At 41.9% G+C, this 17388-nt stretch overlaps 1 pseudogene; it reads left to right on the forward strand.

Annotated features, from left to right (window-relative positions):
- The window catches only part of LOC149203382 (uncharacterized), a 36235-nt pseudogene extending 22822 nt beyond the window's left edge, over positions 1–13413 (forward strand).
- The last annotated feature ends 3975 nt before the right edge of the window (positions 13414–17388 follow it).

Here is a 17388-nt window from a genome sequence, read left to right on the forward strand (position 1 = left end):
ATCCAAATCAGCCCGGAAGACCAAGATAAGACCACCTTCACTTGTCCTTGGGGTACCTTTGCCTATCGAGTCCTTCCCTTTGGGCTATGCAATGCTCCTGCTACCTTTCAGAGAGCTGTCTTGAGCATCTTCTCGGAGCTGGTCCATGATGCAGTAGAAATCTATATGGATGACTTTACTCCTTATGGGGCCAACTTCTAGGAAGCATTGTCCAACCTGGGAAAAGTCCTAACCAAATGCACCGAGATGAACTTGTCCCTTAGTCCTGAAAAATGTGAATTCCTAATGACTGAAGGGACCGTGCTAGGCCATACCATTTCTTGCCAAGGATTGCAGGTGGATCCTAACAAAATTGCTCTCATCAAAAGGGTTCCACCTCCTCAAAAGGTCAGGGATGTCTGGAGTTTCTTGGGATTAGCAGGATACTACCGGAGATTCATTAAAGATTTCAACAAGCTAGCCTCGCCATTGTTTGGCCTGTTGGCAAAAGATGTGGAGTTTAATTGGACTGACGATTGTCAGAGGGCTTTAAATGAATTGAAGGACAAGTTGGTGTCAGCCCCAATCCTGAGAGGTCCAAACTGGGCCCTACCTTTCCACATCCACACTGATGCCTCGAACAAAGCCATCGGTGCAGCTTTAGGACAAGTTGAGCAGAAACTTCCATATGCCATTTACTTTGTTAGCAAAAACTTGTCCAAAGCTGAGCTGAATTACACTGTAACCGAGAAAGAATTCTTGGCTGTGGTCCATGCATTGAACAAGTTCCGACATTATATTACTGGTTACCAGACCTTTGTACATACTGACCATGCTGCTATTAGATATTTAATGAATAAACCAGATGTGAATGCTCGTATTATTAGATGGTTACTTTTATTGCAGCAGTTTGATTTGACCATTGTTGACAAACCAGGTAGAGAAAATGTTGTTGCTGACTTTTTATCTAGATTGGATTTGTCTGCAGATGAGGATGGAACAGTGGACGACCAGATGCCTGATGAACATCTGTTTGCTATTTCAGTACTCTCTCCATGGTTTGCTGATATAGCAAACTATCTTGTTTCAGCACAGTTCCCTCCACACCTATCTTCCAGAGAGAAGAGCAGAATCATCAGAAAAAGTGCCTCATTCACTTGGATCGGGGGCAATTTGTTCAAGCTTGGCCCCTATCAGATCTTAAGGCGTTGTGTAAGGGAGGAGGAAGTCTTTGATATCATCCTCACTTGTCATGATGGGCCTTGTGGAGGACATTTTGCAGCAAAGAGAACTGCCTTCAAGATCCTGCAGGCAGGCTACTATTGGCCCACACTTCATCAAGATGTCAGAAGATATGTCAGTCAGTGTGACCAATGCCAAAGAATGGGGAAACCGACCCAAAGGGATGAGATGCCTCTCCAACCTCAAGTGACTCTTGAGCCATTTGAGAAGTGGGGCATGGACTTTGTGGGCCCAATCAACCCCTCTTCGAGGCAAAGGACTTACATCATTGTGTGTACTGACTATTTGACAAAGTGGGCAGAAACCAAAGCAATCAAAGCAGCAACAGAAGAAAAGGTGGCCGAGTTCCTAAGAGAGAACATCTTCTATAAGTTTGGCTATCCAAGAGAGCTGGTCACCGATCAAGGGAGCCAGTTCACCTCCAACCTGGTTGAAGATCTCCTAGCTCATCACAAGATCAAGCATAGGACTTCCACCCCTTATCACCCTCAAGCAAATGGGCAGGTGGAAGTCACCAATAGAGCATTAGAAGGGATCTTGACTAAAGTGGTGAGCAGCAGCAGAAAGGACTGGGCAGATCGCCTGGTTGAAGCCACATGGGCTTACAACACCACTTGGAAGACCACCACCGGCTTCACACCGTATGAGCTGGTCTATGGGAAGAGAGCTTTGCTGTCCATTGAGTTTGATTACAACACTTTGAGGATGGCAGCTTAGCTGGATCTAGATCTCAGCCATGCACAACAAGAAAGGTTGCTGCAGCTGAATGGCCTGGATGAGCACCGAATGCAGGCCCTCCTTCACTCAGAAGTGGTTCAACTTCAGAGAAAGGTGTGGCATGACCAACATCTCCATGACAAGCAATTTCAGCCGGGAGATTGGGCTTTGTTGTATGACTCAAGATACAAAGATTTCAAGGGGAAGCTGAGAACCAGATGGCTAGGACCATATGCAGTGGAGAAATGCCATGACAATGGATCTGTCCTCATTCGAACCATTGATGAGGAAGCCATTCCCATGCTTGTCAATGGGCATCGTTTGAAGATCTACAGGAGACCTCTCTCAAGACAAGAGTTCATCAAAACTATGGAGAAATCTGTATTGGTCATAGAGAAGGGTTCTGCCTCTGCCTCTGGCATACCCTGAAGAAAAAATGAAAAAAGAAAAAAAAAAAGAAAAAAGAGAAAAAATAAATAAAGATCCTTGGGTGAAAACCTCTCTGAGGCGCCCAAGGCAGGTAGTAGGGGTGAAAACCTCATTGAGGCGCCCCTATTGTCTTTCAAAAAAAAAAAAAAAAAAAGGTTGAAAAAGATCCTTGAGTGAAAACCTCTCTGAGGCGCTTAGGGCAGATGGCACGGGTGAAAACCTCTTTGAGGTGCCCCTGTTATCTTTCAAAAAAAAAAAAAAAAACAATAAGCAAAATATGGTAAAATTGCATGCAGGTTGCAGATGTTCTATGGAGGAGAGGAAGCCCTTCAACTCAGCCAAGGGTCCTTATCATGCTCACAAGCACCTCCTCTAAGAGTACCCATGTTTTTTTTCAAGGTATGTGCAATTTTATCATGGTTTGAATCTTCTACAGGAAGATGCTGTCTTTCTACAGGAAGGTGCAGATTTTCTACAGGAAAGTGCAGACTTTCTACAGGAAGGCCGAACTTTCTACAGGAAGCTCTGTGTTCTACAGGAAACTTCTTGTAGGAGTTTTGGATGGCCAGAATTCATCTTAAAAGGAGATTTAGCGACTATGGATTGGTTTGGATGCATGCAAGCCTCTGTTGGCATCCTTGCACATTGCTGTCACCTTTCTCCACCATCCTTGTCTTCATGCGACCAAGTTCCCTGCACCAACAAAGAAGATCGATGAGCTCTCATGGGAAAAGCCATTTTCAAAGTTAAACAAATGTTGGGATCTCATACCGCATGCATCAAAAGCTCCGGGAACGTGATTGAAACGCCAGAACCTCCGTCGTGCAGCATGCACCCAAGGAGAAAGGACTGTTACGAGACACCTCGCGGGAATCCTGTAACAGTTCAACCTGCTCGAGTGGATACCATTCACAGCACCGCCATCTGAAATGAAATGCGGGCGCATGCAAGCAAAACATCCACTCCATCGTTGGCAGCCTGTAACCACGAGCCTCCGGGTCTATGTAAGTCGCATGCAGCAGGTAGATCCACTCACCATCATCCAAGAACTGGAAAAATCGTGTGCAGCCACGCAGGTAAGTGTCTCAACCCTTCCTTCCATCAAATCGCATGAATCTTACCTTGAAATTGTTTGCAAAGCGTAAAATTGAATGGTTGAGCGGCCGTATGGCCAGTCGACTGGCCACGTCGGCTAGTTAAAGTGTAATTGGATGTTTGGGTGGCGGCCACGACAAGGAGAATGAACGACACGCACGTGAGAACACTCTCGTCAGAGCATGAGTTTAACAGGAAAAGGCGGCGGCAAATCTGTGGGAATGGATGCGGCAGCAAGTGAATACGCAGGCGGATGATGGATGACGTCGCCCAACGGTCCGGCGGGGATAGCTCATCCCCCGCGCCACAGATTGCGCCGATTCAAAATCTAATCGGCTAGATCATGCGCATGCATTTATCATCCAACACTTCAAACTCGGGTGGCTATTCTGATTTCCTCTGCACTTTGATACGCCAAGATGTTGGCTACCAGAACGCCGGTAAAGCACACCTCGAGCGCGGGCCAACTACAGTCCTCCCCGAGAATTGCGCACTGCTTCTACAGGAACGCAGTTCTACAGGAACGCAGTTCTACAGGAACGCAGTCTACAGGAACGCAGTCTTCTACAGGAAAGCGGGTGCCTCACGAAAAAGGTGGCCAATTAAAGAGGTAACCCTGAACTCTTCATGCAACTGGTTAGTAGAAGTGGCAAGACCATCGTCCACAGTCGGGTCATAAAGATATTGGTGGAATTGTTGTTTGTTGTGCCTATGCTGTCGTTCTACAGGATGTCAGTTTAGGTAGACTGTGTTGAATTTTGTGGATTATATGCATGCTCTGCCTTAATAGACCAAATCTCTTTTGCATTTGCCACCTTTAATTAAAACGACCATGTTCATCATGCCGGGTGGGTTTATAAGACGGGAACCCACTGATTCAACTAAACTAAGGAGAAACCCGGCAGTGGTAGAGCTCTTCACCAGAGCACAATGGATGCCTTTTTGTGATAAGCTGCAGGGCTACGATGATGAAGTGGCCGAAGAATTCTTGCAGGCTCTGAAGCCTAAATCTCAGACACTGGCCACAGTGAACTTCAGAGGTCTAAGCCTCAAGCTCACCCCAGAACATATCAGTCGGATCACAGAACTTCCTATGGGTCTGCCGTGGGATAAAGAGGAGAGAAAGCTGAGTCAGCAGGCAAAGAAAGAATTCTTTCCACCTGAGGAAGAATTCTCGGAGGACAAAAACGGGGTGCGAAGAACGAGCCTGTCGCCACCTTGGAACGAAGTCAGTTTGCAAATCATGAAATATATTACTTGTGAAGGTCGTTTTAGCATCGTGTATGCATATCACTTTCGGCTGCTCACTAAGTTGAGGCACCGAATTGACTTTCCTGTTGAACAAAAACTGAGCATCCCCTATTACCTCCTGTAGTCTCTAATGGAGTGTGCTACAAAGCTGAAAGAGGGTATACCAGATCAGATAGCCCACCATGGGTTGATCAAGCTTCTTGTGGAAGATGCATTGCACTCATATAAGGTCCCCCTCTCATGGGAATCCTTCCGGAATTTAACAAAAGATGGGGACATTAAAATGTTGATCGAAGAAACGGGTTCCTCCAGCAGTGAGGAACACAAAGCAGTGGCCGAGGAACAGAGAGAAGAAGGCCAAGAGACCCCGACAACAGTACAGAAGGGAGAACAGAGGAAGAAGCATGAGGGAAAGGAGGACAAAGAAAAGGGTGGCACACCTATCCTGTCAGCAAGGGAAAAGAGGATGAAGAGCAGAATGGACAAAGCAGAGGTGGCCCACGTCAGCCCAAGTACCTCAACAGCACCTGCAACCAAAGTAAAAAGCAAAACTCAGGCAGGCAAGCAAGCAGAGGTGGAGACACCTGTGTCTACAGGAAAGCAAAAACAGGCTTCTACAGGAAGCCCGAAAACACAAACACAGGCTTCTACAGGAAGCCCGAAAATCATTGAAAAACAGGCTTCTACAGGAAGCCCAAAAACAAAAACAAAGGCTTCTACAGGAAGCCCGAAGATCAGGGAGAAGCAGGCTTCTACAGGAAGCCCAAAAGCAAAGACCAAGGCTTCTACAGGAAGCCCGAAAATCATTGGATAACAGGCTTCTACAGGAAGCCCAAAAACGGAGACAAAGGCTTCTACAGGAAGCCCGAAATTGCAAAAACAGGCTTCTACAGGAAGCCCGAAGACAAAGACAAGGGCTTCTACAGGAAGCCCGAAATTGGAAAAAGGGGCTTCTACAAGAAGCCCGAAAGTCATTGAGACACAGCCTCCTACAGGAGGTCTGAAGATAGAGAGAGGGCCTTCTACAGGAAGCCCGGGAGTGGCTAAAGCCGGGTCTTCTACAGGAAGCCAAAAGCGGGAAAGAAAGAATCTTCTACAGGAGGCCCGGAAGTGGGCAAAGCAGGGTCTTCTACAGGAAGCCCGAAATCTGAAAAGGAGGGGCCTTCTACAAGGAGCTTGAGAGAGCAAAACACAAGAAAGAGAAGGCTGGCATTCTCGAAAAGGAGGCAGCAGCGGCGCTGGCCGCCCTCATTACACCTCCAAAACCGAAGGAGAAAAGGGAGAGGGAGACCCCTCTACCATCTGAAGCCAGGAGAAGCAAGAGGATGACCACGGGCAAGCCACAGCCTCCACCCAGTAGCCAAACCATTTTAGAGGATGTCCCTACTTCACCCAGTGCAAGAACCCCCTCTAAAACATCAGCCACGCCTGAGAAGGGAAGCCCAAAAATAACTTCCTGGACACGAAAAATAGGCCAGTCGCCTTCCGAAGCCCGGCTCAAGGAAATAGGAAAGGGGGAAGAAGCATCAACTTCGTCACCACCAGGGGCAGCAAAGGCAGGGCCGCCAAAAACGAGAAAGGAAGAAGCGCCACCCTCGGTAGAAAAGGCAAGGCCACCAAAAACAGGGAAGGAAAAGCATGCTCTGGGCTCTAGTTCTCGGCCAAAGATGAGGAGCCAAGGCAAAGTTGCTCAAGGATGAGCAAATAGTTTAGCTGGGGGGTGATGATGAGCCCCAATTTTTGGTACAATTTGGGCTCATTTGGCCTACTTGCTCTGCTCAAACCATTCATTTTTTATTGCTTATGAATTCATTTCTTGGTTTATTCATGTTGTTTGTAGGAAGAAGGGTAGACATTCTATCTACGTGACTAATGCATGATGCTTTCAGGTTTTTGGCATTAAAAGGGAGAAAAAACCACGAGAAAGGAGACAAGGAGACAATGAGGTGGCACTGCTGGTTTTTAGGAGAGGATGTCCACAGTCTTGGGGACCTTCCTCGTGATTCCCACCATAGCTCCGAGCTCCAATCCATCTCCCCACCGAGCTTAGAAGCAGCCAGCTGTTCTACAGGAACAGCAGTTATAACTGTTCTACAGGAACAGCAGTTATGACTGTCCTACAGGATCAGCAGTTTAAACTTCAGTTGGACAGCCGAGCTCCTCAAATCAAGGACACCTGTTGGATGATCATTTTGCATAAATACTGAGGCCGTAGCCTTGGATAGAAGCTTTTTGAACCTTGGTATTACTCTTGTAATTTGGAAGTACGAGCTACAGCTCGGTTTTTGTTCCTTTTGTAAGCCAATTTTGGCATGTCATCAGACTTTCGTTTATGAATAAAGGCAGTCAGATTTTGATCTCATTCTGAGTTTCTAAGGGAGCTATAGCTCTCAGGTTAGGGCCCAACCTGAGAGTAATAGATCTCCTCGGTGTTGTAATGTTGTTGCATTTCGTTCCAGCACTTTGAGTTTTTACTTTCACATGCAATTCGAATTTACAGTTTGTTAATTTAGTCTTTTTCATGAGCTTAGATAGGATTAGTCTAGGGTGAATTTGTTTCCAGTTGCTTAGGTTAGAAGAGGATAGAAATAATCTATTGGAGCTCCAGCAAAAGGTTGTTAAGGCTCACTGCCATCTCTGTTAGGGATTGGGGTGCAGTCCATAACCAACCACCAAAAAGAAACGCAGTTCTTCTCATTTCCATGCAAGCTGCAACATAGACATTCTCGTTGAAGATCCATCCATGCACTGTTGACATTGAACCATACTTCTACATTTCACTTCCATGCACGAGTTTCATTTCTTGGTTTTCCATTGTTGTTCATAGGTTTCATGGCACAGTCATCATAAGTTAATGAATTTCTCGTTTTTGGTGCATAAGTCATTTGTTTCATTTACGTTGCTCCTTATCATTCCACCTTCTTCTTCTTCTTCTTGATCTCTCCTCAATCCATCTACTCAGCCTCTGTCCAACTCATTTACCCTCCAACTCATCCATTGATCACTTAGCTCCATTTACTTCAACTTTCGTTGATCCCATCCTTCCAACCGTCAAACCACTGCATACACTCTTCCTCCATCTGATTTCTCTGCTCCTGAGCCATCACCAGCTCCATCTCCATCTCACCTATCCTTCCACACCACTCCAACACTCCTCCATCTCCCAAAACCTCCATGGCCAAACATCCTGTAGAATTGCACAGACTTCCTGTAGAAACCCCTGAGTTTCCTGTAGGATCCCCTGCAGACTTCCTGTAGAAACCTGCAAACTCGGTTGCTGAGCATCCGAACGTGGTAGGCTTCTGTGGACTGATGCTGGAGACCCTCTGGGACCTCCCTTAGCCATCCTGACCTTGCCCATGATTTTCTTCCATTCCAACCGCTCCTGCACAACCAAACCCTAATCAAAAGCATCATCACAATAAATCCAACCACTTAATGAAAAAAATACAAAAACATGTCTTTTCAGATGCAAGTAGCTTAGATGCATGTATTTCAACTCACTACAAGTAATGGCATTAGTGGTAGTTGTTTCATTCACAGTTTTGCATAGTTAGGGTCTAGCTAGTTAAATTAGGGTTTACTAGGGTTTTCATGCTTTATTGGTTTTCAGCTACTTTCTGCAATTAGACTAGTCTCCTTGGAGTTAGCTTTCGTCCATCATTCATAAAGCTTATTCTGTGAGCCTATAGAAGTTGGCTTGAGCCCTAGCGGACTTGTGCCAGCTGACCAAGTGACAGCTGCGACAAGAGCTAGTACTTGTGCATACAGCACCGTCGCTTCCAAGTTTGTACGAACTACCGGGTTGATAAAATTAGAGATAGGAAGCTCCAGGAGTTGTAGCATTATTGCTACAATACTGGAGCCCACCAGCAGGAGCACCAGAAACCGACAGATGGTAGGATTACTATACATAGATGGCTTCTCGGAAAATAGCAAATAAAACAGGGTCTGACATTCTTAGGTGGGGCAAACGCATACAAGGAAATTTCACTACAGCAGAAGCCCACCACCTTCATAGCAACATCAACCTTCATCTGGAAAACAATCAATGGAAAAATCTCTAGGAAATTAAGCATTGGCCTAAAATTTCTTTCTTCATTTGGACAGTTATACACGGTAGAGTGCTCACCTGGGACCAAATTCTGCGGAAAGGTAGCCAAGGCCTGTCCCACTGCGCCCTTTGCCTCTCCCAAGAGGAAACCATGGAGAATTTGATGAACCTCTGCTCCATCAGCTCCTCCGTGTGGAATAACCACCGAAATTTGTTTGAGCGACAGCATCGTAACCAGCAGAATATCATAAGCACTATCATAAATTAGCCAAAAAAGCCTTACCTGAACCCGGTCGTTAACCGTGCCTGGCTCCTCTCTGCCAGATTCCTCCTATGGAATATCTGGAAAGCCTGGAATGGGGCCATTTTCAAAGCAGAAACCAGAACTACTACAGTAATTTGGGAACAAGTCATCAGAAACTTCAGGGAAACAATCCTTTTGGAATGTTGGAAGGACAAAGACTAGAAAGTCTCAAATACGGAAGAAACCATCCTGGAAAAATTAGAGGTCAGATAGAGTATGGTAAACCACAGGGATTCTCGAGCAGATAAGGCCAAAGAGGTGACTGAAAGCAACCAATACAGATGCCCTCCACATGGATTCACAAAATTAAACTTTGACAGAGCTGCAAAGCACAACCCAGGCGAGGCCAGCATTGGCAAAGTCTTTGGAGACGTAGAGGGCAACACTCTCAGAACTTTCACGATGGACTGTGGAGAAGCTTCGAACAATGAAGTAGAGTTGCATGCCCTAAAACAAGGACTGGAAATAGCTCTCCGGGCAAACTTTAAATCACTCCAAATCGAGGGGGACTCAAAGTTGGTAATTAACATGGTCAGAAAGCTCAAGCAGCAAATCCCAGCGGAAAGAATCAGCAAAAGCTGGAGAACCGCTTGGCTGGTAAGTGAAATTGGAAAGCTCATTCCAAAAATTGATTATCTCCTCTCGACCCACACCAGGCGCGCAGGTAACAAGTCGGGTGATTGGCTTGCGAATTGGGGTTTCTGGAACTGGGGCAAGGAAATTAATAGCGAGGGTCTACCACATTTGCATCAGGAGGAGAAAAACCAACTCCAACAACTGTTAAACGATGATGCAGGAGGGAAAAGCATGGGAAAAATGAACGGCCAAGACGAGGCGACACGCAGCGGAGGCAGAGATAATCTTCATCAACAAGGCTCAGACAACTCCTATGTGGGGAAAGGCAGAGGGGTAAGGCAGGCACATGACAGGCAGGTGACAGGGCATGGCCAGAATGGCCGAACAAACGGAGGGGACATTCGAGCTGAGGCATCATTAAAGAAAAATCTAGAACCAGCTCCAAAACTCGAGATAATGGGCAGGGGAAGGACAACAGGTGGCAACAGGAGTCAAGTTAGGCTACGACAAGAGCAGCCTGACAGAGAAAGGAATGATGAAGCATGAAGTGAAAAGGACAATCCACGCCACTTTCCGAGATGAAAAAACCGGTTGGCGTGACGGAAAAATAAATGGACAAGTGGAGGCCGGAATTTTTATAAGCCAAGTGGTGGCATGCTCGGCACGACATTGAGTTAATAAACTCGAGAAAATAGATGGCAAGCCCATTCTTGTCGGCAAGAAGAATGACAAAGAATGGAAAGATGCCTGCTCACCTCTACGACCAGCCCTCCTCATCGGCCTCAGCAAGAAAAGGTGGTATGTTTCCTTCTGTCCTCGTCCCTCAGACATGTATGCTTGTTTCTTTGGTCTCTTGGTCTGGCTGGATATGCTTTGGCCCTGTAAGCAGACCCCCTGTCGTTGTGATGTTAACGATCCCTCGGGCTCCTTCTGGTTTCTCCTTTCCCAGTCCCTGGATGGGGAAGATTTGATTTATGGTAGTGCTACGTCCTGCTCCAAGAGTCAGGCAGTTTGGGGGGCTTCGCCGAGCTACGCCATCCTTCTGGAGGGTCCTAGCACCCCTATTATTCTCTTCTCTCTGGATTTCTACCGTGGTTGGCTCCAATTTTGTTCCTCCCCTCCGCTGATCAAGGCCATTTGGTCTCTTTGCTCTGTTGTTTGGGGGGTTCTCCGGACTCCTATAAGAAGGTGGCGGGTCTATAACCAACATGAACATAATGGCACTTTTCTAATGTAACGTGAGACTACCCATGCTAAGCTCATCGCCAAAATGGAACAGACCCCGACGAGGCTCTATATCTCTTATACTGACTCTCGGCTTTCTGCTGTGACAGGTAGGCCCAGAGGAAAAATGGCTCCAAGAAGGACCACTTCTAAACAGAAGAAGGAAGCCGACACCAGTAGTCACCCTAATAAAAGAGGCAGAAAGCTCGACTTCGACAAACTCCTTCACCTGATTGATGGGTACATGACTGGTATTTCTCTCGAGGTCCGCTCTCTCATCCATGAATGGGAACGCGAGCTGAGGGAAATAAGTGCGAACCAGGAGATTCCCCATGAGGACTGGGCTATAATCTCCGACCCAGGCACTTCCAGAGGCAGAAACTCGTTATTCAATAGAACGTTACAATTCTACTAGATCATGAAGCATGTGGTTGGCAGGGCCATGGAGGTTAACCAAGCGGTGCGCGAAGAGGAAGATGAAGAACGCAAGCAAGCGGAGGAACTCCTCAAACGCCAACTAACGAAAGAATTAGCGTCCATAAAGAACATTATCTTAAAAGAACTTGCGGCAGTCCAAGTACAAGTTTCCAGAAATTATCTGCTGCTAAAAAACAATGAGCAAATGACGCTGGAGCTCAAATAGGCCATTGAGCAGAAGATCCTGAAACCGGGTGCCAACGACTCTAAGCCTGCCCCGATGAATCTGTCGGATGAAGATTAGTGGTGTGTTTATTTTCTTTACTGTTTTGTGATGAACATGAACTATATATGGGTACCTTTCTCTGTTACAGTAGTTAGCCTCGCTTTGAATAAGCAGAACAATGGTTATGATAGGAAGAAGGAGTTAAACATTTTTAAATTTTGGTTTGGTTTTCAGGCCAAAAGGTGGCGGTCTCATTTCCCTCGGGCAAGCCAGCCACCCGAACTCTAGTTTAATTGTATTTTGATGTTTTATGGAATGAAGAATGCCTAACCTTACCAAAAAATAATAATAATATTTACTAAAATGGTTGGGTTTAATTTTATTCAAACTAATTATCCAAAATAATTAAAAAGACAAAATATAGTAATACATATAGTTAATAAATCAATAATTTGGTAGATAAATTACAATAAATATAGAGAGAGTTATTCATATTGCAAGTTTTTAATAAATAAACAAAATATAGCTTATTGTAAAAATTAATAAATATCTGTTAAAAATATTGTTACCTAAATTTATGTCAATAAAGAAAACAACAATTATTACTCAATAAAATCAATTTATTAGAAAGTCCTGAGTTAGTGGAAAGAAAGTCATATTTTCTTTTTTGGTGGGCTCATTCGTAATAAAATCTTGAAGCACCAAAGGGCACGTATAAATACATTGAAGTTTCACATTTTTAATATATATATGTATATCTGTGTTTTATCTGAAATTGTTTAAACCACCCGAAAGTGCGTAGGGCGTATTTTGATCGTTTGTTTCAACGTAAAATTGAACTGTTGAATCTCAATCTCAATCTCGTAGGGCGTACTTTTGATCGTTCGTTTCAACATAAAACTGTGCAATCTCGATCTCGTAGGGAAATCTGGTAGGGCAGAAACTGTGCAATCTCGATCTCGTAGGGCATCAAGAGACGCAGAGAGGAGGAGAGGGAGAGGGAGAGGGCACCAGTAGTCAAGCTGTGGTACCATGCACTAAGAAATGGAATGCTGTTGCACTGGGGTATTATGTGCTTCCAACCTTACTTGTTGCATTTATTTATTTATTCAAAACAGAGTCGTTTTACACCAGTCTTTAAACTGTCTCTCAGACAAGAATCCTTCTCACTAAAAATATTCAATTTAACTTGAATGATTTACTATTTTATTCTACACAATTTTAATCTCATCATTTCTGCATGCAGACATCCAGGTCGATAATTGTGCAATTTGCAGAAACCACATTATGGATCTCTGTATGTGCTATTTATTTATATAATTTAATGGTAGAAAATTGAGAAGATGTATTGTTTTCGGGAGATTTTTGAATCAGTGACTAAATTATATGAAATTTGAAAATAATATTATTATTTTTGTTTTCGTACATATAGGTATAGAGTGTCAGGCAAATCAAGGAACTGAAACCACTGAAGAATGCAGTGTTGCATGGGGTATATTATTATTATTATTATTATTATTATTATTTTAAGCTCTAGGTTATCAAAGTTTTATATGTTTTTTTTTGACATTTGAAATAGGAGTTTGCAATTATGCCTTTCATTTTCACTGCATAAGCCGGTGGCTTAAGACCCATTAGGTATGTATTTTAAACTTCCCTCTTGTGCAATTAATCTTTAGGGCTGCATTTTAGTAGAGTGAAATTATTTTGAAATGGAAACATGAATCTTTTTAAGGAAAATTATGGTTAGTTTTTTTTTTTCTGTTCACTTTATCTTTGGTTGGAAAATGAAAGAGGAAGTTTACTTTGAATATTCATTTGAAATTTTATTTTACACCTCACTATGTATATATTGCTGGAGATAATAGTGAGTGGGAGTTCCAGAAATATGGACATTAAAGCTGTGATCACCACCTGTGTCGTATTTTTTTTTTGTAAATTCATTTGTATAATGTTGTTGGTTTGTAAATCAAATATATAATTGGTTGGTTTGTTTGTTTTCATAATTTAAAGTTTTCTTATTAATAATGTGACGTATTTTTGGAAAATGATTTATTATAAAGAACAATTTACAATGTAACCTGCAGTATATTCACTAGCTTTGTTAAATTCATGTGTGGATGGGGTATTCTTGTTCCTTGATATTCCATGTTTTTAATGAAATTCTTTCATTTTCTTGAAAGAAATTGCCTTTCATTTTATATTAATGTCTTATTCACTATTTTTCTGGCATTTTATATTAATGTCTTATTCACTATTTCTCTAGCTTTGTTACATTGATGTGTGCATGGGGTATTCTTTTTCCTTGATATTCCATGTCTTTTATGAAATTCTTTCATTTTCGTGAAACACTCCATCATCTTCTTTCTTCAACATAATGTTACTCTGTTGTGTTTAGAAAACATGAAATATTAATAGAACTCAAAATCTAGAGTGACATCAAGAATACCTTCAACCATACCCTTAGCATATAATGTTTCAAGGTCCTTATTCTATATGCCTTGGTATTCTAAATTCATTTGTATAATGTTGCTGGTTTGTTTATCAAATATATAACTGGTTGGCTTGTTTACTTTTGTAATTTAAAGTTTTCTTACTAATAATGTGATGTATTTTTGGAAAATGATTTATTATAAAAAACACTTTACAATGTAACATGTATGCATTTTTTCTTTTCCCTACAATTTATGTCTTAAATCTCCTTGCATTTTATATTAATGCTTATTCACTATTTCTCGAGCTCCCTTACATTACATTGAAGTGTGTATGGGGCATTCTTTTTCCTTGATATTCCATTTTTTTATGAAATTCTTTAATTTTCGTGAAACACTCCATCATCTTCTTTCTTCAACATTCTTATTGTATTCTCTATATGATTATTTACATGAGCCTTAAATTCTTTAAATTTATTAATGACATATTTCTTTTGGAGAGAAAAAATCCATATGAATCTTGAGAAATCACCTCTCAATATAGAATAATATATTCACATAATGTTACTCTGTTGTGTTTAGAAAACATGAAATATTAATAGAACTCGAAATCTAGAGTGACATCAAAAATACCTTCAACCATACCCTCAGCATATAATGTTTCAAGGTCCTTATTCTATATGCCCTGATATTTGATGCCACATCATTGTCCTTGCTCTAAAGATAATGGGGCATCTATATGATTCATTTCCACCCTTGGGTATTTCTCATACTACAACCTTAGAAGCAATCAACATTCAATTATAAGTATTTTTTTTTCATTCTAGATTCATTTCTATAATGTTGTTGGTTTCTTTATCAAATGTATAACCGTAATTTGATTTTTTTTATCAATCCCCTCCACTGGTGAGAAGACTTTGGCTATAAATTTGGCCTTGTGATTTTCAATATTGCTACTAGTTACATGTTTCACATTATACACCCACTTGGAGCCAATAACATATTTTCCCTCATGTCTAGGAACAACCTCCCAAGAATCATTCTTCATGATGGAGTCATACTACTCCACTACGGCACCTACCCACACCTTCTGGGAAACAACCTCTTCAAAAGAAGATGGCTCAAAATCAATCAACTCTTACATGAGTTCCATATATTCGATATATATGTATGGTGACCTCCTTTGTCTAAGTAAGTAGCTAGGGGCTCCAACATGTTCCCGAGCTTCCTACACCAGCATGTCTTTCTTGCTGGACCTCTTCCTCCCTTCTCTAGAAGGCTGTGTGTGAGTGGGTCCCCTAACTCAGCCTACTCTCTTCTCGTCCATATGTGGCTACTCCACAACATCTTGTTGATCTGATTGAGGGTCCTCTTTTGGATCTAGAAGCTCCTCCTTTGGCAGAGTGCTTAACTCACACTCTAGAGAGCTTATCATGGTTTTCTCATCGTCAAATATCACATCCCTCCTTATAGAAGTCATCTTGAGTGATGGAATCTACACCTAGTAAATATGATGGGTCTGTTAGGCCCCTATACTACTAGGGTAACCCCTTATTGTTTTTAGTAAAACCCCCTTATTATATTGATGTACCCATGTAGTGCCTATATTGTTACTAGCGTGCCCCATATAAGCCCACTATTGTTATTATTGTGCCTTTACATTATTATTGTTATGTCAACTTTGATTATATTATGACCCCATAGACTCCTATATATAGAAAGTAGGGCTTTTCATTTGTATCATCCAAGAATTATTTTCTATCTTTTCGTTAGCTGGTTTCATAACATTTAGTATCAGAGCTTTAGATTCTAGGGTTTCGTTGCTCCAAATAGGTCATCGTGGCATTTTTGCTATAACGTTTTTTCTATGATGTTTCAGAAGCGATGAGATGAAATCGTAGTGAACCTTGGGTCCAAATTTCAGAGATTTTTGCATTATATTTGCAGAGATATGATCTGAGAAAGTTGCTCTTTTTGCAAACTCCTGATTTACATTCCAAACAGGTGACCTAGGGAAAATCATCATAACTTTCTCTCTCTATATTTTTCAAAGCCAAAGGTTGAAACAGTGACACGTGGCACGTTGTACAAGTTTGCTCTATTGAACTAGTATATAATTAGGTCAATGTGGGATATTTGGCATAACTCTTCCTTGGAGAATCGAATTTGGATTAGAGTGGTGCTATTGGAAAGATGATGCATAGGGATACTGCAGGTTGCAATTTCAAAATTGGAAGAAAACTGAAATTACAGAGTATTTCGAGATCGAGCTCCTAAAATCAAGAAAAGGTGATATGAGAAAGTTTGATGGCAAGAATCCGGTAAATTGGATATTTTAGATGGAGCAATATTTTTATCTACATGATGTAACATTGTTACAAAAGGTATGTATTACATCTTCATATTTAGAACCGGATCAATTTTTATGGTATAAAGGGATTTGTTCTTGTAAAGAACTTGTTACGTGGTCAATTTTCATGGAGGAAAGAGTAAAAGGGTTTTGTTACATTGTGGAAAGTAAAATTATGGCAACAAGGAAGTCTACACCTCATAACTATAAAGATGGAAGTGTTTTTTCTGCTAGCCTTCCACAACCTTCAAAGGTTACACCACAACAATTGGAAGAGAAAAGAGAAAAAGGGCTTTGTTGCAATTGTGAAAGCAAATGCACTAAAGGTCATAAGTGTGTTGAGAAGAAGTTATTTTACATAGGGTATGAAGAGGAGGAAGAAAAGGATCAAGAAACATCAAAAGGAGGGGATATACACTACGACCCAACCCTAGAGAAAGAAGAAATGAATCAGACCATATCTTTTAAAGCATTGGCAAGAATTACCACTCTTCAAACTCTCAAGATAAAAGGACATATCAAGAAGAAAAAGGTGCAAGAAGTGAAAGATCACATCGAGAAAGAAGAAATGAATCCAACCATATCTTATAATTCATTGGTCAAAATTACCACTCCTCAAACAATCAAGATAGAAGGACATATCAAGAAGAAAAAGGTTCAAGCAGTGAAAGATCACATCGAGCATCAACAACAAGCTTTCCAACTTTTAAAGGATAACACCACTTTGGTGAAAAATTGAATGAAGCAACAGATAGATCAACATCATAGTGAAAAATGTTTTGATGTAGGTGATTGGGTAATTTTACTGCTACATCTCAAGCAAGCTATTTATGAGAAGGAAATGTTGGCAATACTACATGCACTTAAGAAATGGCGACCTTACCAAATGGGAAGACACTTCAGGGTAAAAATGGGTCATGATAGTCTTAAATACCTTTTAGAACATCTATTATTTCTAAAAGAATAGAAAAATGTGTCACAAATATGATGGGTTATGACTTTGACATCATCTATAGAAAATGGAAGCAAAATTTTGTTGCATATGCACTCTCAAGAAAGGATGAGGATGACGAAGCATTGTTTTGCGCTATT

The sequence above is a fragment of the Pinus tabuliformis genome, chromosome 2_1 (genome assembly GCF_031772625.1).
Source record: "Pinus tabuliformis cultivar Carrire ecotype Pingquan chromosome 2_1, CPIR1, whole genome shotgun sequence".
In the NCBI taxonomy this organism is placed as follows: Eukaryota; Viridiplantae; Streptophyta; class Pinopsida; order Pinales; family Pinaceae; genus Pinus; species Pinus tabuliformis.